Source organism: Engystomops pustulosus, chromosome 10 (genome assembly GCF_040894005.1).
Source record: "Engystomops pustulosus chromosome 10, aEngPut4.maternal, whole genome shotgun sequence".
Classification (NCBI taxonomy): Eukaryota; Metazoa; Chordata; class Amphibia; order Anura; family Leptodactylidae; genus Engystomops; species Engystomops pustulosus.
In genome coordinates, this window is record NC_092420.1 from 57,334,957 (window position 1) to 57,359,171 (window position 24,215).

General features: G+C 41.7%; 1 long non-coding RNA gene across 1 annotated transcript in view; it reads right to left on the reverse strand.

The window, feature by feature from the left end:
• Positions 1 to 23,967, reverse strand: part of LOC140104227 (uncharacterized) — a 36,741-nt gene extending 12,774 nt beyond the window's left edge. The window contains exon 1 of the long non-coding RNA XR_011850277.1: positions 23,807 to 23,967. This is a non-coding gene — a long non-coding RNA (uncharacterized lncRNA). The remainder of the gene's footprint in view (positions 1 to 23,806) is intronic.
• Positions 23,968 to 24,215: the final 248 nt, after the last annotated feature.

A 24,215-nucleotide genomic window follows, 5' to 3' on the forward strand; every position in this document is an offset into this window, starting at 1 on the left:
ATCCAACCCCTACTGAATTTTGCCACTTCAGCCTTTGCTATGGATATGTGCGCCACTAAGCGCAGAACACAGCGGTCGCAAGTCTCACTACAAATTGCTCAGAATTGGCAAGTACATGCACTGCAGAAACTACAGCCACCAGCAGATCAACCAGAAATCAAATATATAGAATGCTACTGTAGGCTTCAAGAAGCTATTTGTATTCTCCTATGGCTATTTTCTAGCCAAGTATCAAAGGAAGCACACTACTATGCCAGATGAGATGACACTGAGTTATTGCCTAATAGAAATCCAACCCCTACTGAATTTTGCCACTTCAGCCTTTGCTATGGATATGTGCGCCACTAAGCGCAGAACACAGCGGTCGCAAGTCTCACTACAAATTGCTCAGAATTGGCAAGTACATGCACTGCAGAAACTACAGCCACCAGCAGATCAACCAGAAATCAAATATATAGAACGCTACTGTAGGCTTCAAGAAGCTATTTGTATTCTCCTATGGCTATTTTCTAGCCAAGTATCAAAGGAAGCACACTACTATGCCAGATGAGATGACACTGAGTTATTGCCTAATAGAAATCCAACCCCTACTGAATTTTCCCACTTCAGCCTTTGCTATGGATATGTGCGCCACTAAGCGCAGAACACAGCGGTCGCAAGTCTCACTACAAATTGCTCAGAATTGGCAAGTACATGCACTGCAGAAACTACAGCCACCAGCAGATCAACCAGAAATCAAATATATAGAACGCTACTGTAGGCTTCAAGAAGCTATTTGTATTCTCCTATGGCTATTTTCTAGCCAAGTATCAAAGGAAGCACACTACTATGCCAGATGAGATGACACTGAGTTATTGCCTAATAGAAATCCAACCCCTACTGAATTTTCCCACTTCAGCCTTTGCTATGGATATGTGCGCCACTAAGCGCAGAACACAGCGGTCGCAAGTCTCACTACAAATTGCTCAGAATTGGCAAGTACATGCACTGCAGAAACTACAGCCACCAGCAGATCAACCAGAAATCAAATATATAGAACGCTACTGTAGGCTTCAAGAAGCTATTTGTATTCTCCTATGGCTATTTTCTAGCCAAGTATCAAAGGAAGCACACTACTATGCCAGATGAGATGACACTGAGTTATTGCCTAATAGAAATCCAACCCCTACTGAATTTTGCCACTTCAGCCTTTGCTATGGATATGTGCGCCACTAAGCGCAGAACACAGCGGTCGCAAGTCTCACTACAAATTGCTCAGAATTGGCAAGTACATGCACTGCAGAAACTACAGCCACCAGCAGATCAACCAGAAATCAAATATATAGAACGCTACTGTAGGCTTCAAGAAGCTATTTGTATTCTCCTATGGCTATTTTCTAGCCAAGTATCAAAGGAAGCACACTACTATGCCAGATGAGATGACACTGAGTTATTGCCTAATAGAAATCCAACCCCTACTGAATTTTGCCACTTCAGCCTTTGCTATGGATATGTGCGCCACTAAGCGCAGAACACAGCGGTCGCAAGTCTCACTACAAATTGCTCAGAATTGGCAAGTACATGCACTGCAGAAACTACAGCCACCAGCAGATCAACCAGAAATCAAATATATAGAACGCTACTGTAGGCTTCAAGAAGCTATTTGTATTCTCCTATGGCTATTTTCTAGCCAAGTATCAAAGGAAGCACACTACTATGCCAGATGAGATGACACTGAGTTATTGCCTAATAGAAATCCAACCCCTACTGAATTTTGCCACTTCAGCCTTTGCTATGGATATGTGCGCCACTAAGCGCAGAACACAGCGGTCGCAAGTCTCACTACAAATTGCTCAGAATTGGCAAGTACATGCACTGCAGAAACTACAGCCACCAGCAGATCAACCAGAAATCAAATATATAGAACGCTACTGTAGGCTTCAAGAAGCTATTTGTATTCTCCTATGGCTATTTTCTAGCCAAGTATCAAAGGAAGCACACTACTATGCCAGATGAGATGACACTGAGTTATTGCCTAATAGAAATCCAACCCCTACTGAATTTTCCCACTTCAGCCTTTGCTATGGATATGTGCGCCACTAAGCGCAGAACACAGCGGTCGCAAGTCTCACTACAAATTGCTCAGAATTGGCAAGTACATGCACTGCAGAAACTACAGCCACCAGCAGATCAACCAGAAATCAAATATATAGAACGCTACTGTAGGCTTCAAGAAGCTATTTGTATTCTCCTATGGCTATTTTCTAGCCAAGTATCAAAGGAAGCACACTACTATGCCAGATGAGATGACACTGAGTTATTGCCTAATAGAAATCCAACCCCTACTGAATTTTCCCACTTCAGCCTTTGCTATGGATATGTGCGCCACTAAGCGCAGAACACAGCGGTCGCAAGTCTCACTACAAATTGCTCAGAATTGGCAAGTACATGCACTGCAGAAACTACAGCCACCAGCAGATCAACCAGAAATCAAATATATAGAACGCTACTGTAGGCTTCAAGAAGCTATTTGTATTCTCCTATGGCTATTTTCTAGCCAAGTATCAAAGGAAGCACACTACTATGCCAGATGAGATGACACTGAGTTATTGCCTAATAGAAATCCAACCCCTACTGAATTTTCCCACTTCGGTCTTTGCTATGGATATGTGTGCCACTAAGAGCTAAACACAACGGTAGCAAGTCCCCCTGCTAATTCCTCACAAAATGGTAAAAGATGCAAATTAAAATAAAAAAAGTAGAACGTTATTGTAGCCCTAAGAAGGGCTGTTGGGTTCTTTGAGAATCACTCCTGCCTAACAGTAATCTACTAGCACCCTAACGCTGTCCCTGACCAGCAGCAGCTCTCTCCCTAGCGGCATCCAGAGACAGAATGATCCGAGCAGCGCGGGCAGCGGCTAGTCTATCCCAGGGTCACCTGATCTGGCCAGCCAACCACTGCTATCGACGTGTAAGGGTACCACGTCATGCTGGGTGGAGTGCAGAGTCTCCTGGCTTGTGATTGGCTCTGTTTCTGGCCGCCAAAAAGCAAAACGGCGGGAGCTGCCATTTTCTCGAGCGGGCAAAGTATTCGTCCGAGCAACGAGCAGTTTCGAGTACCCTAATGCTCGACCGAGCATCAAGCTCGGACGAGCATGTTCGCTCATCTCTAGAAATGTCCTTTCTGGAATCCAATCTTTTATGTGAAATCTCACCTGTTTATCTATAAAAAAGTATCCTACAAAGTCCTATGAAAATTAGGTGAGAATGTCATATTTTCCAGAGATTAGTTAAAATTTAGAGGTTGCTGGTAGAGTGTCACTTTAGACACCACTATTTTCAATTCTATAGCCCCTGATACATACTGATGCCATATTTGTCTTATTACAGATCAGTATCCTTTCTTTAAGAATCACTTCTCTGTGTCTTTTTTCTGCTCTTCCTTCTGCCGTGTATCTAAAATCCTTCTGGAATATGGTGCACTCACTTTTCTAGACTGTAAACATTCAAAGTTGTGAGAATTTATCATCAATCAAATCTACTATCAAAATCTAGCATGATAAACCATGGACACTAACGTAGCAAAAGAATGATCAGCAACTTCACTTTGAATGAATATAAACTACTTAATTCGGCTACTTTTTTAAATGGCACTACCAACAGCAGGATAAAGCAAACACGAGTGGTCTTACGCGTTTCAGGTCTTTCCGATCTTGGACAACAATGAAACAGAATGTCCAGGTTAGATATATGCCCAGAACTAGTTACATCACTTCCTTAGAGGGTGGATATTTACCCTTATGACATACATTTAATTTTTTTTAATTTATTTTTTTAAAAACATAAATTTTTTTTACACAGACATTTAATATATTAAAATTAAATCATCCCTAGTGTTCAGACGTAAGGAATAATAGTATTTAGTCACCGAATCCAGAAACCCTACCTCTTGAATGGAAGAACACCCTTTCAATGCCAGAAAATTTTAGGGACGAAATATCTCCATTATGAACAGCACGAAAAAGCGAAAAGCGTCTGAGATATTCCGCTTGTTTTAATTTGTAATATCATTTATATGTTCTCCAATGCGCTTCTTAAACCTTTGTGCTGTACATCCAATATATGTCAATTACATACAGAACAATCTATTCTATAAATAATATTGTCAGGTTCGCTAGGGAGAATGCTGGGACTTCTGGTGGTGCCAGCAGCGTTCTCCGAACCCCGGCGCGTGTCCGCGCAAACTCCACCTCTCGTCCTGGGCAGCGGCTGCTAAGATCTCGCGCTGTCTAGGAGTGGCTGGGACTTGAACCTCTGCTTGGTGCCTGTTGTTCTGCACCGTGAGGGGTTAATTCCCAGATGCTGTCCAGCTCCTATCAGGTTCTGGAGGTGGAGTTCTGGCTGCATAAATTGCAGCTTCACTAGTCACCTGTGCCAGTGTTTGAAATCTCTTTCTCCACTCGCTTGCTGCACTAGGTTGTATTGCTCTGTATCTGTATTGTTGTTACCTCGGCTAGTTTTTGACATTGACTATTTGCTTACTGACTTTGCTATTGACGTACCCTCCCGTTGTGACTCCGGCTAGTTTACGATTCTTTTGTGTTTTATGTTTGTCTGTCTGTTTGTATTTCCCTTCCCCCACTTAAACCAGCGTATTCCGAGTCTTCAAGTAGTCGCCCCACGGTTTAGCGTGGGGGGGCTATAGGAAGGGACAGAGGCTGGGGCAAGCTCAGGGCACACTATCCCCTGTCTTTTGTGTACCCAATCCTAACAGAAACACTGGCCACTCACAGGTCTGCATCCTGTATCCGACCTGCTACATTTTCTCCTCCCATGGAGCCTTTGTCAGCTGTGGTCGCTCAGGTCCAGACCCTAACTCAGCTTGTTCAGGATCTAGCTTCCCGTCTCCAAATTCAGGAATCTATGCAGGTTCCACGGCAGACATCACCGCAGGATCCACTGCCACCCACGCCTGAACCTAAGGTTCCTCTCCCTGACGTGTTTTTTGGTGACCGTAAGAAATTTTTTTCATTTCGGGAGGGCTGTAAACTTTACTTTTCTTTACGCCCTCGTTCATCGGGCACAGAGATTCAAAGGGTGGGCGTGGTAATTTCCCTGTTGTGTGGGGATCCGCAAAATTGGGCTTTTTCTCTCCCACCTGACTCTCCATCCCGTTCTTCTCTTGACGCTTTTTTCTCTGCTTTAGGCCAGATTTATGACGAACCTGACCGCCGAGCACTTGCAGTTTCCCACCTTAGATCTCTGTGTCAGGGAAAACGGACAGCAGAAGATTATTGTGCCCAGTTCAGACAGTATGTGACTGACTCGCAATGGAATGACTGCGCCCTAAAAGACCAATTTATGTCCGGACTGTCAGACCGAGTACAGGACTTAGTCTTAGCTTATGCCGAGCCTCAGACATTAGATGATGCTATGACTCTGGTCATCCGAGTTGATCGTCGCCTAAGATCCAGGCGATCACCTCGGGTGTCCTCTGACTGTCAGCCAGCGGCCAATCTGTCTCCGGGTAGTCCAGAATTGGAATCCATGGAGCTGGATAGCATCTCTCCTGCACAGCGGAAGCAACATCGAATGAGACGTCATCTTTGTTTCTACTGTGGAAGTCCTGATCATCAGGTCAACACCTGTTCCAAGAGGCAGCAGCAGGAAAACTTCCGCTCCTAAGCAGTAGTCGGGGGGACTGCTTAGGAGCTCAGGTACTCCCAATTGTGTCTAGAATGTATTTACCTTGTACTATTAAGTTTCAGTCTGTTTCCTGCACTGGTCGCGCCTTTTTGGATTCAGGTGCTGCGTCTAACTTAATTGATTATAATTTTGTCTCTCAGTTTCGCATGTCATTGATTCCATTGTCCACTCCTATCCAGATGTCGGGTGCGGATTTGACCCCTCTACAGGCAGGGTTGATTAAATTCCGAACCCCGCAGATAAAGCTTATGGTAGGAGCTATGCATAAAGAATGGTGTTCTTTCCTAGTTATGGAAAACTTGTCTGAAAATGTCATTCTTGGTCTACCCTGGCTCCGGATCCATAATCCGGTAATTAATTGGGAAACTCTGGAGCTGGTTCATTGGGGTCCTTACTGTAAGGATCACCTGTCCAGAGTTTCATTATGTACAGTAGTGGCGGAAGATCAGAGTCTTCCAGGTTTTCTCTCTGATTACTCAGATGTGTTTTCAAAACCCTTATCCCAAGTACTTCCTCCTCACAGGGAGTTTGATTGTAAAATTGACCTTCTTCCTGATGCTAGATTGCCAAAGGGTCGTATATATAACCTGTCAGTACCAGAACGGGAGGCACTGAAGAGTTATATTGATGAGAGTTTGGCAATCGGACATATCCGTCCTTCTGAGTCGCCCACTGGGGCCGGGTTCTTTTTTGTTGAGAAAAAAGATGGTGGTTTACGGCCGTGTATTGATTATCGAGAATTAAACAAGATAACGGTAAAAAACTCAGGTCCTCTCCCCTTGATACCGGATCTCTTAAATCAGGTTTCTGGGGCCCAAGTTTTCTCTAAATTAGATCTCAGAGGGGCTTATAACCTGATTCGAATCCGGGAAGGGGATGAGTGGAAAACCGCATTTAATACACCTTTGGGACACTTTGAATACCTGGTTATGCCCTTTGGTTTGAGTAATGCCCCAGCGGTTTTTCAAGGGTTTATGAACTCCATCTTTCATGATTACATCGGTGTGTTTATGGTGGTTTATCTAGACGATATTTTGATTTTCTCTCCTGATATGGTTTCTCACCAGCAACACCTCCGCCAAGTACTTACCAGGTTGCGCAAAAACCACCTCTTCGCTAAGCTGGAAAAGTGTGTTTTTTGCGTCCAGAAGGTTTCCTTCTTAGGCTATGTGGTGACTCCCTCTGATGTACAGATGGATCCGAGTAAGGTTCAGGCGCTCACGGACTGGGTTCGGCCTACCAATCTTAAGGCCCTACAACGTTTTTTAGGTTTCGCTAACTATTATCGGAACTTTATAAAGAACTTTTCCGTGATCGCCAAACCCCTCACGGATCTAACCCGTAAGGGTGCTGATCCGAACAATTGGTCCCCTGCCGCTTGCTCAGCGTTTGAAACTTTAAAAGCGGCATTCTCGTCAGCCCCAGTCTTGGTTCAACCTGACCTCTCTCTACCGTTTGTTGTGGAGGTGGATGCCTCCGAGGTAGGAGTTGGTGCAGTGTTGTCTCAGGGGTCCTCCACTCTCACCAGACTTAGGCCCTGTGCATATTTCTCTAGAAAGTTTTCCTCTTGTGAGAGGAATTATGATATTGGTAATCGAGAGCTCCTTGCCATTAAGTGGGCATTTGAAGTCTGGCGACACTTTTTGGAGGGAGCTCTTCATCCGATCACTGTGCTCACGGATCATAAGAACTTAGTATATTTGGATACTGCTAAACGCTTGAACTCACGTCAGGCTAGGTGGGCCTTGTTTTTCTCTCGCTTCAATTTTGTGGTCACCTACCGACCTGGGTCAAAAAATGTGAAGGCTGATGCCTTGTCCCGTAGCTTCCAGAGGCTACTGACAGTAATATTTTGTCTCCAGGGGTCGTGCTGGCAGCTGTCTCCTCCCACCTCTCCTCTCAAATTTTAGCAGGACAAAGATCTGCACCTAAAGACCTTCCGGAAGGCAAATTATTTGTTCCTCTTTCTTGTCGTTTGAGAGTGTTGGAAGAGACGCATTGCTCGGTGTTGGCAGGTCATCCGGGAATGCGGAGCACCTTGGATCTCTTGAAGAGAAGTTACTGGTGGCCTCACATGACTAAGGATGTGCACGCATTTGTCCAAGCCTGTCAGGTCTGTGCGCGAGGAAAGACTCCCAGGAGACGTCCTGAGGGGCCTCTTCTTCCGCTTTCAGTTCCCACCAGGCCGTGGTCTAAAGTGTCTATGGACTTTGTCACTGATCTGCCAGCGTCTCAAGGCTGTACAGTGGTTTGGGAAGTAGTGGACCGTTTCTCTAAAATGGGACACTTTGTTCCATTAAAAAAGTTACCTTCAGCTGAAGAATTAGCTGAATTGTTTATACAGAATATTGTACGCCTCCATGGTATACCAGATGATATTGTGTCAGATAGGGGCGTACAATTTGTTTCCAAATTTTGGCGAGCATTTTGTTCTAGACTGGAAGTTAATTTATCGTTCTCGTCGGCGTTTCACCCTGAGTCTAATGGTCAGTCCGAGAGGATGAATCAGGAGATGATTCAATATCTGCGACTCTTTGTCTCGGACAGTCAGGACCAGTGGGTGAAATTCCTTCCGTTGGCAGAATTTGCTATTAATAACCACAGTAGTTCTTCCACACAGGTATCTCTGTTTTTCTGCAATTATGGTTTTCATCCTCGTTTCTCTTTTTCATCTGTGCCTGTCTCTAATATTCCTCGAGCGGAAGCTATTACATCCAAGTTGCGCTCACTCTGGTCACAGGTTCGGGGGAATATTCAGAGGGCACAAAATTCTATGGTCCAACAAACTGAAAGAAGGCGCACTAACTCCGATACGTTTGTGGTGGGGGATAAAGTGTGGTTATCCACGAAAAACCTTAAATTGAAGGTCCCCTCTTTGAAGTTTGCGCCCAGGTTTGTGGGTCCGTTTGTTGTTACGCATATTGTTAACCCGGTATCCTTCAAGATTACACTTCCAGCAGGGTGGCGGGTCCATAACACCTTCCATAAGAGTCTTCTGAAGCGCTATGTTGAGCCTGTTTTGCCTCTTTCTGACCCTCCTTCTCCATCTATTGTGGAGGGGAATCTGGAATTTGAGGTAGAAAAAATTGTGAATTCCAGATGGGTAGGTAACTCCCTGCAGTACCTGGTCCATTGGAAAGGTTTTGGTCCTGAGGATAGGTCTTGGGTTCCGGCTAGAGATGTTCATGCTCCACGGTTACTCAGGTTGTTTCATCAGACCTACCCTCAGAAGCCATCTTTAAGATCTAGGGGTCCGAAGGCCCCCCGTCAGGGGGGGGGTACTGTCAGGTTCGCTAGGGAGAATGCTGGGACTTCTGGTGGTGCCAGCAGCGTTCTCCGAACCCCGGCGCGTGTCCGCGCAAACTCCACCTCTCGTCCTGGGCAGCGGCTGCTAAGATCTCGCGCTGTCTAGGAGTGGCTGGGACTTGAACCTCTGCTTGATGCCTGTTGTTCTGCACCGTGAGGGGTTAATTCCCAGATGCTGTCCAGCTCCTATCAGGTTCTGGAGGTAGAGTTCTGGCTGCATAAATTGCAGCTTCACTAGTCACCTGTGCCAGTGTTTGAAATCTCTTTCTCCACTCGCTTGCTGCACTAGGTTGTATTGCTCTGTATCTGTATTGTTGTTACCTCGGCTAGTTTTTGACATTGACTATTTGCTTACTGACTTTGCTATTGACGTACCCTCCCGTTGTGACTCCGGCTAGTTTACGATTCTTTTGTGTTTTATGTTTGTCTGTCTGTTTGTATTTCCCTTCCCCCACTTAAACCAGCGTATTCCGAGTCTTCAAGTAGTCGCCCCACGGTTTAGCGTGGGGGGGCTATAGGAAGGGACAGAGGCTGGGGCAAGCTCAGGGCACACTATCCCCTGTCTTTTGTGTACCCAATCCTAACAAATATTGCACGAGTTACAATTAATGAAAGATTTTATAGGAAACACTTTATCTTGTATCGCAGATGTTACATTGCGGATTTAGTTTGTAAATGGATACAAAACCCACTGTCTTGCCACATCTGAAAAAAACAGTCACATTTAACCACATATTTGCATTTAGTTGTTTTCTATTCTGGCTGGGAGATAACTAAGTGTTCAATGTTGGTGCTCTTTTTGTGGAAAATCTACAGCCAGAGGTAAATATACATTTTAGTTTATTATATTCTTGTAGAATGGGTAAATATTTGGATATAATGTTACGAATTTTGCAAAATTCAGCACTGTAAGTAGTGACAAAAATGGAACAATTAAAGTTATTTTTGTCTTTATTTGCAGTATTCATATTAGAATTTGCCTGTTATAAGTTTTTACGATCCCGAGTGTCACTTGTGTCCTCTGCTTTTCTAACAGTCCAGTTTGGATATTTGCAGGCAGATAAACGGGAAGTAATTTTATTTTCTCCTTTTGATAATTTTCCATGCTGGAACAGGCTGCTTTATCCTGCTGTTGGTCATGCCATTATAAAAAAGAAGCTGAACAAAGAAATTTGTATTCATCTAAGGTGAAGTTGCTGATCCTTCTTTTGAAAACGTTTGCATGTATCTGTGTTGTCTGCATCCCAGCTTCAAGATTGTGCACTCCCAGGTGAGCTGGATGTTACAATTTAGACTGTGTATAAACCATGGACACTACCGCCCTACTCTTTGTGTAAGATATCAGCAGGTAGAGGGAGGGGGAGTGCCAAGGGAGGAGGGGGGAGAGGGAGACATGCTCCTGCACAGTGTAACAGCCTGTGAAGCCAGAGCATGGAGGGTCTCTGGTAATGCCCTTCAGAGCCCTTCAGGTTAATAAGTATAATTAAAAAGTTGGTTTACAATGAAAAGAGGCCATGGATAACAAATAAAAGAAGATTTCCACTTTCAGTGCCTGGATCTATGGGTAAGTGTCTCTGGTTAGTCATGCTTGATGGCTTTGATGGTACTCTATCCTTTCAGAGAACTCTGCAGAAACCATTAAAAATTGTACAAAAAAAGTAATCTTTGTGTAATTCCTTTGATCTACTTAAGACCATTGTATTAGTTGTGTATCTCATACCTTCCTTCTAGAATGCAAGAACCATCCCCACAAAAAACATTCCGATCTTTTAACCTCTTTAAATATACTGGAGCAGAATCATAGTGTACGTTACTTTGTGAAAGGAAGACACGGCTTCTGTTCTGTAGATAAACTCCAGTACTATGTTTTATCTATGGGAAATCCTGAGCAGTCTATGCCACAACAATCCACGTGTCCCTCCTCTCTCCTTCACAGCCCACTTCTCCTGGGCAATGTAACATCTGTTAGCTGGAGCTGGTCTCTGACTGCTGAGTAAAGTGGACAGGAAATCATTACAGTCAAAACATTTCCAGCAAAGGTCAGTCTAATAGAAAATTACATCAATCACCTTGAAGAAAAAGAAAAAAAGCAGCTTTCCAAACGGATGTGTCACTCAGCGCAGCAGAGCAACGTCAGATGCAGTTTGTACTTTCCTGGAGAAGTTCGTTGGGTACTCGAAATCTCATGAAAATTTAATTCCTTTTACAAAAAGTGATTGGGAGAATGTTTCAAGGAGATATTGGGGGTGTCTTTTCCACTTAACTTTCAAGGTCATAACATTGACCTTGTAGTTTAACAGCTTCACGACCAAACTGACACTCCATAGCCATGCAAAGCCAGACAGGTGATACAGCGCATGTATTCCTCTGCTCTGATAATCACATTTTACATGTTTGTCACAATGTTGCAGTCAGCGCTATAACTATACTCACCTTGACATGACATGGAAACACTATGCAGACAATTGAGTGAAATGCATCCTAAAAAAGGTATGACAGCCACTGATGTATATTGAACAAATGAATAAATTATGTTTATCCTACCTTATAACATTACATCTTCCCAAAACATGCTGATGGTTTGTCAGGAAGGTAAACTCTTTCTGCCCTCAGAGACTATATAGGGTGTAGTGTATACCGTGACTGTAACCAGGAAAGACATGTTAGGAAATATTTCATTTAAGGTCATCTTCCTACACTATGTCGGCATAGAACTATAATCCAGCCTATGGATAGTAGGGGGATTCACCAGAGCTTGAAACAGTCACCCTGAAATAGTCACAATTTCTAGTGCATGGCCAGGAATTGCACCTACATCCCCCTTATACTATCTCCACACCAAGTGGGCATGGAGAGGGATGAAAGGTATAGGCCAGTGTGGGTCATTCCTGCCCAGCGCATGCGCACCAGCGGTAGCCTTCATCACAAACTAACCCAGGCTATAGCAAAATACAGATGGTCCCCTACTTAAAGAAAATCTACTGTTTACTTTTATGCATTATGAACCAAACATACCTTGAGATGGCTCTGTTGCTCCTGTGGCTTCCCCATTGCTCTCTTCTCCCAAATTATGTGCTGCACCAGCCTTGTCTCACCCAGCGTAAGTCCAGAATAGTCATCACTGTGTTGTCCCTGACAGTAAACAATCACTGCACGATCCCCCAGCTGCTGTGTGTCATTCAGCTCAGGGTTGATTTGTGCTGTCTTTACAATTCAGGAAGCTCTTTTATGTACGCCACCCAGCTTTCCCAAGGTCCTGAATTTTATAATTATTTTTTTAGCAACACCACTCAGTTTAGGGATTTAACAAGTTATGTGTCTGCATCAGTGGTTTAAGGACACCCGACTTACAGATGACCCCTAGTTGCAGATGGACATCTCTGCCCACTGCTACCCTTTAGTAAAGCTCTCTGGATGTTACTTTAGTCCCAGGCAGCAATGTTCAGCTGTAAGGTGTCTGTGATAAAGCTTTATTTATAATCTTTGTTTTGAAAATCCAGTTTTCACAGGGACAAAAAAAATAAATTGTCTGGAGCTACAATTATAATAAATACGAGTTCTGATGTACATTCAAATCCAATATAAGTACAAACCTAAAGAATCTATCCTGTACATAACCTGATGACTGCCTGTACTATGCCAGGCAGAAACTGGCTTAGTACAAATGTCCCACTTCCTGCGGGACACTAGAAATATCAGTCTCCTGATAAATCGAGTACATGCAGGGGGAAGCGATTGCACCACCCACAAGCATATGATAAATCCCCCCCACAGTACCTATAGGGAGGATAGCCTTTATGCCACTTTTTGAATTTCCCCATCATGCTTCTTCATTGAATATTTACTGAAAAATTTTAGAATCCACATGAAAGCATGACCATGAAATATTTACAATCCAGTATAGTTTAGGTAAAATTGGTTCAACAAACTCCACTCAGCATACCTGCAGCTTAAATAGCTTTAAGAAATCCATAGCAAGAATATCCAAAATTTGCTGCATTTGAAATCTGGATCAACAACAGAATTGGGTATTTGTATATATAGGGCCGGATGTATCACTTGTTTTTTTTTTTTGTTGTTTTTGAGCCTTTTCATTTTGTCACACATTTTTGTGTCAGTTTTGCGACTACCGTATATACTCGAGTATAAGCCGAGACCCCTAATTTTACCACCAAAAACTGGGAAAACCTATTGACTCGAGTATAAGCCGAGGGTGGGAAATGCATTGGTCACAGCCTCCCAGTATATAGCCAGCCTGCCCCCAGTAGTATACAGCCAGCCCAGCCTGCCCCCAGTAGTATACAGCCTGCCCAGCACTAACAAAAAAAAAAAAACGTATATACTCACCCTCCGGTGGCCCCGATGTAAATTTGGTGAAAACTTTTGCAATTTGTGATTTTCAGATTTCTAAATTTTATGCTAATCTTACAGTTAGTCTGACCACCCAAATTGGTTACTAGCTAACCTTAACCATATGTCTGCTTTACGTTGACAAAATATTAATATTTTATCCTATTTATATAGATTTTTTTAACATTTAACTAGTTCTACAAAATAAAAACTCATTTAGCTTTATTTTTATGGGCCAAGTTGTACTTTTTATCGGTATCATGATAATATAAATGAGACTTTTTGATCATGTTTTCTAGTGCTTTTTGTTAAGTTGGTTGATTAAAACTCATAATTTTTCTGCTGTGGTTTTTATTTTTTAAGGAAATTTCTAATATGTGTAATTTGTGTAGTGATTTATACTTTTTATGTGGTTTGGGTGTTTTATAAAATACATCACATTTAGTGGACTTTTATTGTGCTTTTTTTTGTTAACACATTTTTTCGTCCCAGTCTGGAACCTGAATAAGCAATTATCTGATCACTTGTTCAAATGAATACACTGTCTTATTGATATCTGGGAATGTATTAGATCAGTCGGCCTATAGGATGCATTGGCTGACGCTGGAACTACTAGGTTCTGCATCGGAGCCCAGGGTTGCAATGGAGACAATAGGCACTCGACAAAACAAGCAGAGAGGTCGTGGTTTGTGAGGGGGAGAGGTGAGTAGCCCAATAAATGTTGCAGCCATGCTCAACCGCAGAATGTAAAGGGTCAAACAGACAGTCTTTTTTTCCAAATTCATCCAAGCATGCCTTTATGGACTTTAGTAAACTACTAGGCCCATAGTTATGCTGGAACAAAAAAATACTTTACCCAAACTACTCTTTTAAAACTCAGAATTGTCCAAATTGCTATGTGACAAGGAGACTAAACGAAGCATCTATAATCAATGGCTAACTGATTTCATCTTACAGGTTTTTTTCACATACATTTTTATTGCTCCAACAGATAAAGCAATTGAGAAGTAAAAAAAATGTACCAATAGAAACTTGCACAGTTTTTTTTTCTAAATTTGTATTAGAATGTGGTACCGAAAATATATAATGACTGTCAATCCTCTAGTTATTTTGGTAATGCGCTTCTGTTTTTACTTTCCTCTTTCCATTACATGTAAGGGCTTGTTATATGCAGGACAAATTTAACTTTTTTAGTGGTACCATTTAATATTCCATGCAATATACTGGAAAGCTGGAAAAAATTTTAAGTGAGTTGAAATTGGCAAAAAAAACCCCTAATTTTTAGCATTTTCTTTACAGCTTTCTTTCTGTACTCTAAATGACACCTCCTCTTTGTTCTTTGGGTTATTACAATCACCATGATACCAAATTTATAAAGGTTTTATTATTTTTAAAATAGATTTAAAAGAAATAAAATCTTTTTTACAAACAAAATTTCCAAAATGAGGCCAATAACTTTTTCATACTTTAGTGTACAGATCTGGGCATTATTTCTGGGCATGTAATAATCTTTTCTTATTTTGATAGAATTGGCATTTTGGGATGTGTCGATACTAGAGATGAGCGAGCACTAAAATGCTCGGGTACTCGTTATTCGAGACAAACTTTTCCAGATGCTCGAGTGCTCGTCTCGAATAACAAGCCCCATTGAAGTCAATGGGAGACCCGAGCATTTTTCAAAGGGACCATGGTTCGGGAATAAAATGTGTTATTTAATTGAAAAAGAATGTCTTCTGATAAGTTAGCAGATGTATGCAAACATCTGCAATCTATTCTTCACTGTTCTGCGCGTATATTATCTCCCGACAAGTTAACAGATGTGAAGAACAGTGAAGAATAGAATGAAAACAGTGACCACAGGATCATTTAAGTGAAAAACGCAGTGAAAAACACAGTGAAGAATAGATTACAGATGTTCGGCACATCTGCTTACTTGTCGGGGTGATATGCTGTCCCGGGATCCGCTCCTCTTCTTCCACTGAAGTCTCCCCGTGCTGCCCGATGTCTCCCCGTGCTGCCCGATGTCTCCCCGTGCTGCCCGATGCCTCCCCGCGCTGCCCGATGTCTCCCCCGTGCTGCCCGATGTCTCCCCGCGCTGCCCGATGTCTCCCCCGTGCTGCCCGATGTCTCCCCCGTGCTGCCAGATGTCTCCCCGCGCTGCCCGATGTCTCCCCCGTGCTGCCCGATGTCTCCCTGCGCTGCCCGATGTCTCCCCCGTGCTGCCCAATGTCTCCCCCGTGCTGCCCGATGTCTCCCCGTGCTGCCCGATGTCTCCCCGCTGCCCGATGTCTCCCCCGTGCTGCCCGATGTCTCCCCGCTGCCCGATGTCTCCCCCGTGCTGCCCGATGTCTCCCCGTGCTGCTTGATGTCTCCCTGCTGCCCGATGTCTCCCCGCGCTGCCCGATGTCTCCCCCGTGCTGCCCGATGTCTCCCCCGTGCTGCCCGATGTCTCCCCGCTGCCCGATGTCTCCCCCGTGCTGCCCGATGTCTCCCCGTGCTGCTTGATGTCTCCCTGCTGCTTGATGTCTCCCTGCTGCTTGATGTCTCCCTGCTGCCGTTCTGCGCGTATCTTCCGACAAGTAAGCAGATGTGCCGAACATCTGTAATCTATTCTTCACTGTGTTCTTCACTGTCTTTTTCACTTAAATGATCCTGTGTTCACTGTTTTTATTCTATTCTTCACTGTGTTTTTTTAATTAAATGCTCGATCTCGAGCAGGGGAAATACTCGTCCGAGCAACGAGCCGTTTCGAGTACCTTAATACTCGAACGAGCATCAAGCTCGGACGAGTATACTTGCTCATATCTAGTCGATACCAAACATGTTTATGATTTTTGCTGTTTATTTATTTTTAGATGTGTTCTAGGGATTCAGTGGTGAACTTTTACTTTAAAAAACAAAATACTTATTTTTATTTTATTATTTTTTTACTATTATTTCAGACCCCTTATGGTACTTTAACCCTGGAGGGTCTGATGGCTCATAAAATATGCTGCAATAAAACTGTACTGCAGTATATTGCAATTTTGCTGCTAATCTCTAAAAGCCTGCTATTAAAGGTCAGTATCCATGGGAGGCCTATGAGTCTCTATGATACGTTAGGCTGCAGCTCTACCCTCCAATGACATCACGCACTGTTAGGTTCAGCTGCAACATTTAACAGGCTTAACTGGCAGTTAGTGTCAGCTGTGCTATACAGCTGTCATCCACTGTGTATGGTGAGAGCTCAGCCAAGAGTCAAAAAACATTTTTTGATAATTTTGGCTGTAAGAATACTAATCAATAACCTGATCCAATAAACTCCCTTTGACACTGCATGTTCAGCCATGGCAGTTGCATTACCACCAGTACCACAAGTGTCACCCCTGAAAGAAACCACTGAAAAAAATACTAAAAATACTCACACCTGCTCCTCTTCATCTTGATCCCAGCACTGCCTGTCACTAGTCTTGACACGTCGAGATCATTCAGAAAAGAAGTTAGAATTAGCAGCACAGAGTGTGGGGACGAGATGTCCGGCACTCCGGATTGCTAATTATACAAGTCGTGGCACCTCCCTCTACCATACTGGGAGCATGGGAGAGTGAGGTGAAGTCACACGAGAGGCATGTGAGAGGGAGATGGGGGAAAGTGCATAATTTGCAGCCCAGAGTATCGTACATCTCGTCTCTGTGCTTCATGCTGCTTATTATAACTTTCTTTTCTAAGTGATCCCAACATGTCAAAACTCGCAATGGACAGCGCGGGATAAAGATCAAGAGGATTGGAGGTAAGTATTTTAAGGGGCTTTTTTGTTTTTCGAGTGGTTGATTTCCTTCCAAAGGGCCTTTTTTTCCAATATCTAGCACACTATATTTCAGCACATTCCAAAGACACTATATTTTTTTCTGATCACTTGCACTTTTATAGATTTGCTAGCTGCTGTTTATGCCCTGCATGTACTAGGCATACATCATATTTTTCATGGTTATCATTCCCATTAGCGACATTACTAAAAGATTGTTAAAATATGCTCAGCACTAAAATGTAGTTAATATTTCATTGGCTTTATTTTCAATAAGGTTTAAGAAAGTATGCTGCTCTCATTTGTAAGTGAGGCCAGATTTCTGAGAATATGAGTCAGCAGGAAGATTGTTAAGTTGCCAGTTGCATTGATACAGTAAATGTGATGTTATTTTGATGAACAAGAGCGCTTTGTCAGAAATGAACAAAGAATACACAAGTGGTACTTGGAGAGGTATTAAATCTGAGAAGGTAAATCAGAAAAGGAAAAGAGGTTTTATTGTTAGAATAATATTGAAAAACATAATAAACATAATAATAAACTTTTGTTGTCAGCCTAAGAGTCATACAAATAATATTTAAGAAACTTTTTACAAGATGTTAGATTTATTTTTTTCTAAAGAAGTGGGTAAGCACAGGCATGACCATAAAGTAGTATACATGTCGCAAACAGCAGATGGACCATATGTGGCGGCCAATCAATCAGTAAGATTTAATTGTGACATAGATATAGGTACACTCTGCACTGGTATAGAAGACAATTTATCAACATAGCAGGGTTAAGCCAGTAACGTATTAAATCCAACCAGTAGAGCGAAAATAATGTCTGGTAGTTTTGTGTTAAAGCTGAAGCATACCTTGGGTTAGATGTTTATTGTGTTCCCCATTAGTAGATGTTTTATTAGACCCCAATAAAATAAACGCATTGTTGTTTTAGAGGAAAGGTTACATTACAGAGTGCCTACAGATGTGTCACTAGGAATCAAAGGATGCTCTTTCATAAAAATAATTTTAAAAGACTACACGTTTCTAGACCAGAACAAAGTCTTCATCAGACCTCCTCCTCTACAAGAAACACCTACTTGCAACCTTTCCTTTCTACAGACCTTCTCAGAAGAATATTTTCACTCCAATGCAATATGTCTTTTTCCTTTTTTGGATTCTTATCTATGTCTAGAGACCTGTTCAAACACCAATTTCAGCTGGTAATATCATCATTGGTAAGCTCGTTCTTCTTTTAGTCTTGGAAACATTCCTTACAACCAAATGTTTGGCACACAACTTAGGGTACAGAGTTTGAAAGCCAAAGGGCAAGAGGAGGGGTAAGCAGGAAAACCAGGGACAAAGTGATTGGGAGTGTTGGAGTATTGTTAGACAAGTGAACAGGGCTCTGAGCGCATGTCTCTAACTCCTTGTCAGTGTCAACACTCCAGGGTCCCATATTTTTTTTTAAATTATTTTGGATTATCAATCATAACAAAAAGTTGGGGGTGAAATGCTATTTTCCACTCAGGCAAATGGCAAGTGGTTCTACTATGAAAATTGTTCAAACATGGCAAACCTACGATAGCCAGTAGCTATTCAATTTTCCAGGCAAATCTTAGGCAGTTCTTAAAATCTTCAAGTTACCTGGTTTTAATACATACAAGATCATATATAATTTATGTGAATTGCATACTAAACAAATACAATTTACTGCAGCTATAAAAACCCACCAACTGATATCAAAGTAAAGTACACATTTCCTTATCTCCCAGGAAGCCATGTGATTCCATACCAATTGCAGAACAAACATTGTGATCTCTGTATGCTTCTCATCATAATAGACATAGCATCCTAGAGTCTTAATGTCCAAGTACAGCTCTGCTTCCAGGCTTCCCAAAGCAATAAATTCAACATTGGCATAAAGACAGCTTGCGTTATCCTCACAGATTAACAGCATCTCCAAAGAATAATGATGAGACTCGTTTGTTTAATTAACAGGAGCAACACAGAGTAACGAAGGGACGGCAAACAAACTCATCGGATTTTCTCAATACAGTATAAGCAAACATTTCCTTTAATTAAAAGGAATTATTTACCCAGATTCCCGTCTTCCTTGAAAAGTATAATCTTGAAGTGTGCATTTTTGATCTTCACTAGAAAAACAAAGATTACTGTTAACAAAAAAACTACTTGAGCTTCAAGAATACATTGTCTGACATTTCCGATTCACGGAAGTAGAAAGTATTAATGCAAGGAAGGACACAAACTAAATAATAAAACCATCTAAACTTGAAACCTCATCAAATGCTGCCTATAGTTAAGTCTTAATAGGTTTAAATATATCAACTAGAGATGTACACAGTGGCCTACGGAGCATCTACTCTGAACATCCCTACCATACCGCCACAGCACTGTCTTACAAAACCTCTAAAGGTATCCTCTGGTACTGTGCACTAAAATGCTCATAGCAAATCCTTAAAAGCCTTTAAGAAACCAATCCTGAACTATTATTTCAATTTGACAGGGAGCAAAACCTGAACCCAAATTTAAGATAGAAGTGCCACTATCTTCCTATCTTTGAAACCCGTGATATCATCATTTAAAGGGTAACCTCATGGGGTGAGAGTTCATGTACAGAGCTGTGTGATGGCTTATTTTCTGTGTAACAATTTACACTTCAAAATGTTGGTATTTAATATTCCATGCCGTGTACTGGGAAGCGGGAAAAAAATTCCAAATGCAGTGAAATTGGTAAAAAATGCATGTGTGCCATATTCATGTGGATTTTGATGATGTTTACAATGTTATCTTTTTTTAGGACTGTTTGACCTTTTGATCACTTTTTATAGAATTTAACATTTTTTTTAAATGGCAATAAAAAGTGCCATTTTTGACTTTGGCCGCGATTTTCCGTTACAGGGTTAAACGCAGTGAAAAAATGTTATTATATTTTGATAGATTGGGCATTTTCATACGCGGCAATACCTAATGTGTTTATGTTTTTTACTGTTTATTTGTATTTATATCAGTTCTAGGGAAAGGGGGGGGTGATTTGAGTTTTTAGGTTTTTTTATTATAATTTTTTTTTTACTTTTTTTATTTTTACTATTTTTTAGACTCCCTAGGGTACTTAAACCCTAGGGTGTCTGTACGATCCTATCATATACTGCCATACTACAGTATGATAGCACACTGTAATGCATGGGTTAACTCGAAGTAGCCTTGGGTCTTTGGAAGAACTGAGGCTACAATGGCGACGATCGCGGGTGTTACCGGTAAGCCTTGTCTGCAATATGCGTTCCTACCTTGGCTGCCACCGCGGGCTAGTCACACCTGTGGAATGACCTGGTGGCACCCCGCCACAGCAAGACCATCCCACTTTGTGGTGGGCTCTGGTGAAGACCAGGTGCCACTTAGACTCCGGTCCCAGGTGTCAGCTAGCACTATCTTCCGTGGTGGGCCAGAGGGTCCACAGAACCCTGACACACACTCTCTGAGCAGTGCAGGGGCACCAGATTAATGAAGACCAAGCACTGGTTTTGATGAATCTGCCGCACTCTCCCCACTCCACAGGCAAACTACACATAGTAAAGACTTCACTAGTTTTGATGAATTTCATCAAGGTTTTTCTTTTCACCTGCCAGTGATTAAATGTTGTTATAAATTATATATACTATACATCAGGCCATCTAAAATCTTCGAATATTTGTATCTTCATTAGGATTATTGTAGCATAAAAATTTTATTATGTAAATTAAAACCATGCCTTGATAGTACAATAATCTGGAGTCTGTGTACTGCCAGTAGGTACATAAATAATTGTATTGCAGGTAAATTATGCTGAACAGTAAGTGTACAGCTGATAATCTCTTTTAGGGCCCCCAATGTGCGGGTTCAGGGCTTTGTATTAGTGATATGTGCGCAGTGGCTGTATCCATCTTACACAGTCTTATATATTGTAGGCCAGCACTGACCATGGCATTACCTGAATGTGGTTTCATGTTCTTATATGAAATGTGTATTTGATTACAACTTGATTCTATAATTTATACAGTTATAACATTTAGTCAAGCAGAGCTTCCCTAACAGCTGGTGAATTACTAACTGGAATCTACTCGACTCGAGGTAGACCCAGTTGGTTTCGCCTAACTCAATGAAAACTATGGTAACAACAGTTTTCATCCAATATTTCTAATCTTTGTTGAATGAAATTGCATTAGTAGCTCAGATAAGCCAATTCCTATAGCTTGTAGGTACTGTGATTGTATAAGTGGCATCCTGTACATGGAGAAATGTATTGTACGTACTACTTAGAAGTAAGGGAAATTATATTAATAAAAATTTCTCCAAATATTGTCACAAAAATAGTTACTCCAACTGTTGGTATTGGTGTATGAATGTATGTATAAGTACATAAATGAGTGTATATAAGTGTGTGTAATTGTATAAACGCCTGTGTACAAATATGTATATCCAAAATCCCATGCAAAAATCTGCTATAGGCCTGTGACATAGGCTTCAGAGAAAATACGAAATTCTGGAGATATGGGGCGTGTAATCAGTTCTCCAGGGGACAAATAATTGTGCTACCGGGAGCCAGAGGGTCTAGGTTATTCTCCCCAGAGCACTTGCAGTTCATTTGCATATTTATTAAACTTGTTTTTTAACAAAAAGGAGACCCTTTAAGAGAATTTCCACTACAGATCCAGCATCAGGGTGGGAAGCGGAATATGCTAGTAAAACTGCTTTAGTAAGTACAATTCACACAGTAGATTTCCTTTAATGACCATTATATACTATATTGAATTGACAATACAAACATTACAGGCTATATTGATGTTGATGGGATCCTTGGATATACCCCCATGTTGTTAAATTGTATCTGATACATCTTTGACCTTATATTGTATTCGATATTGTATAATTGGACATTGACCTCAACCACTTCTCGCGTGTTTGACGGTCCTTTTGCGTTTTACCAACAAAATCAAGCGACCAGGGGCAATTACTCATAGATTTGCTATCCAAGGCCCCCTTCCTTCTAAAATCAACTTTTAAATTATGCTAATAAACCTGAAGGGCATGCTCCTGCACTGCTCTGCTCTAGAAGTGTGGAGCATTTTTTTTGGTGCACCTTTAACGTAGAACGTGCGAAACAATTCTGTCGAGTCGGTACAAAAGAATTTGTGGTGGGGCAGGCACAGTGCAGCCATGACACAAATATGCCGCGGACACTTCTAAATACATATGCAAGCAGTTTGCACATTCTTTCTAGTGCAAAGTCCGACAGAAAACAGGCGCAAAGGCTCAGTGTTTTTCCTACCTAAGTATGCAACGCAGTCGCACAGCTCCCTATGCAGCGCAACTACCCCCCCCACACACAAATGCATCCAGAAAAGGCCACAAATAATATTGGTATCACACATGGACCTGCAGTAGGAATAAGGTACAGTAGTAAGGTACATGGGATCCCAATTAATGGTTGGATGATATAGTAAAAAATGTAAGCACGACAAAGTCCTAACTCCACCCAGGCAGTTAGGTGAATAGAATACAACAATATCAGTACAAAATTAAGTTAAATATGAATAAAGGTTAAAAAAAACACCTTTGAACAAATAGTAAATGCTAATTGTGAGATATTTCTAGACTAAATAGTGTAATATTCTGCTACGAGATGTAAGAGAAGTGTGGTTGTGCTTGTATTCCAGCCTTTGCTTTTGTTTTCCAAGGCACAAAGCTAAGAACAGTCAGGGCGCTATACAATCATTCATCATCTCAATTAATTTAATGAATCTCGTCTGTGGGTAGGTAGAGGGAGCAGGCAGGATGATGCTGAAGCAGTTTAGCGATTGGCAATATTAGATTTTGCAGGAAACGAGGCTGGAAATTGGATATTGCAGATTCTTAAACTCAGCAGAACCTCCTGGTGAATTAAAAAAATGAGATGGAAAAATTGCATGAGAACAGCTCTATCCTGCCAGGGGTAGGGGGTCACATATTGTTTAAACCTGTACTGATACATCCACATTATTACACAGGGACATCAAAAGGTACAGTTCTCTGATTATTATATTATACTGGATGTGGGAAATGTAAAAATGCCCATATATAGAAAAGTAAAAGATTGTAGGGCATTGTGTGTTTATAGAACATTCCTCCATTAGCTTGGTCTATCTATTGATACAGTATATTATACTTATGTGAAGGTAGATAGTTATGAGATCAATACAGATAGATAGATAGATAGATAGATAGATAGATATGATGAGAAAGTAGGCAGCACTCCAAAGATATCGTGCAAAAAAATAGTGTCCTTTATTCCATGTTTTTGAAAAAGTACAGCAAGAGCGACGTTTCGACTCACACAGAGTCTTTATCAAGCTGAATAACAAGAGTGAACATCACACATTTATACCAAACAAAAGTGATCACGTGACGTGGAAGTTCACACCCACATAATTAGCATGTTGCGTCATAAAATTCATAAAAACAATTGTATAGCAGAGTAAAATAGAGCATATCATAAAGAATGCAACAGTGGATAAAGTGCTAGTGCATATACAGTATATAAAGGAGTCTTTTGTGATTACCTGGTGCCTAGTGCATGTTAAAGTGTCCAGTGTGTTTAAAGTGTCGTGATTTTTTTAAAAAAGACAATACAAATATACATATGAGAATGACATGAGGTTCTCACCGCCAAGTCCACACGCTGAAGACAAGTTTATGTGTGTCCCGAGCCTGAGAAGATAGGTCACGCGCCAGGGTATGTTACCCTGGAACGCAGCGATGGAGCGCAAACAATGTGTCGCTCGTAGTGCGCATGTCAGAGGAACTCATGTTGTCAGGGAGACTGTGTAAACAGTCTAGTGTTCCCTGATGAGTCCTGGGCAGCAAAGTAATACGCAGGAGACAATGATGCAACATAGTTGCTGGCACAGCGTGAGGTAATTAAATAAGCATTTGGACTATGCAAGGAGGGCAACGGAGAAACTATTAACCCCAAACATGGGGAAACAATTGAAAAATTATTCCCTAAAGTCTAATACAGACTTTATCAGGGATATTGAGTGTGCCAACCGTTATATGCAAAACAATGTCCATAA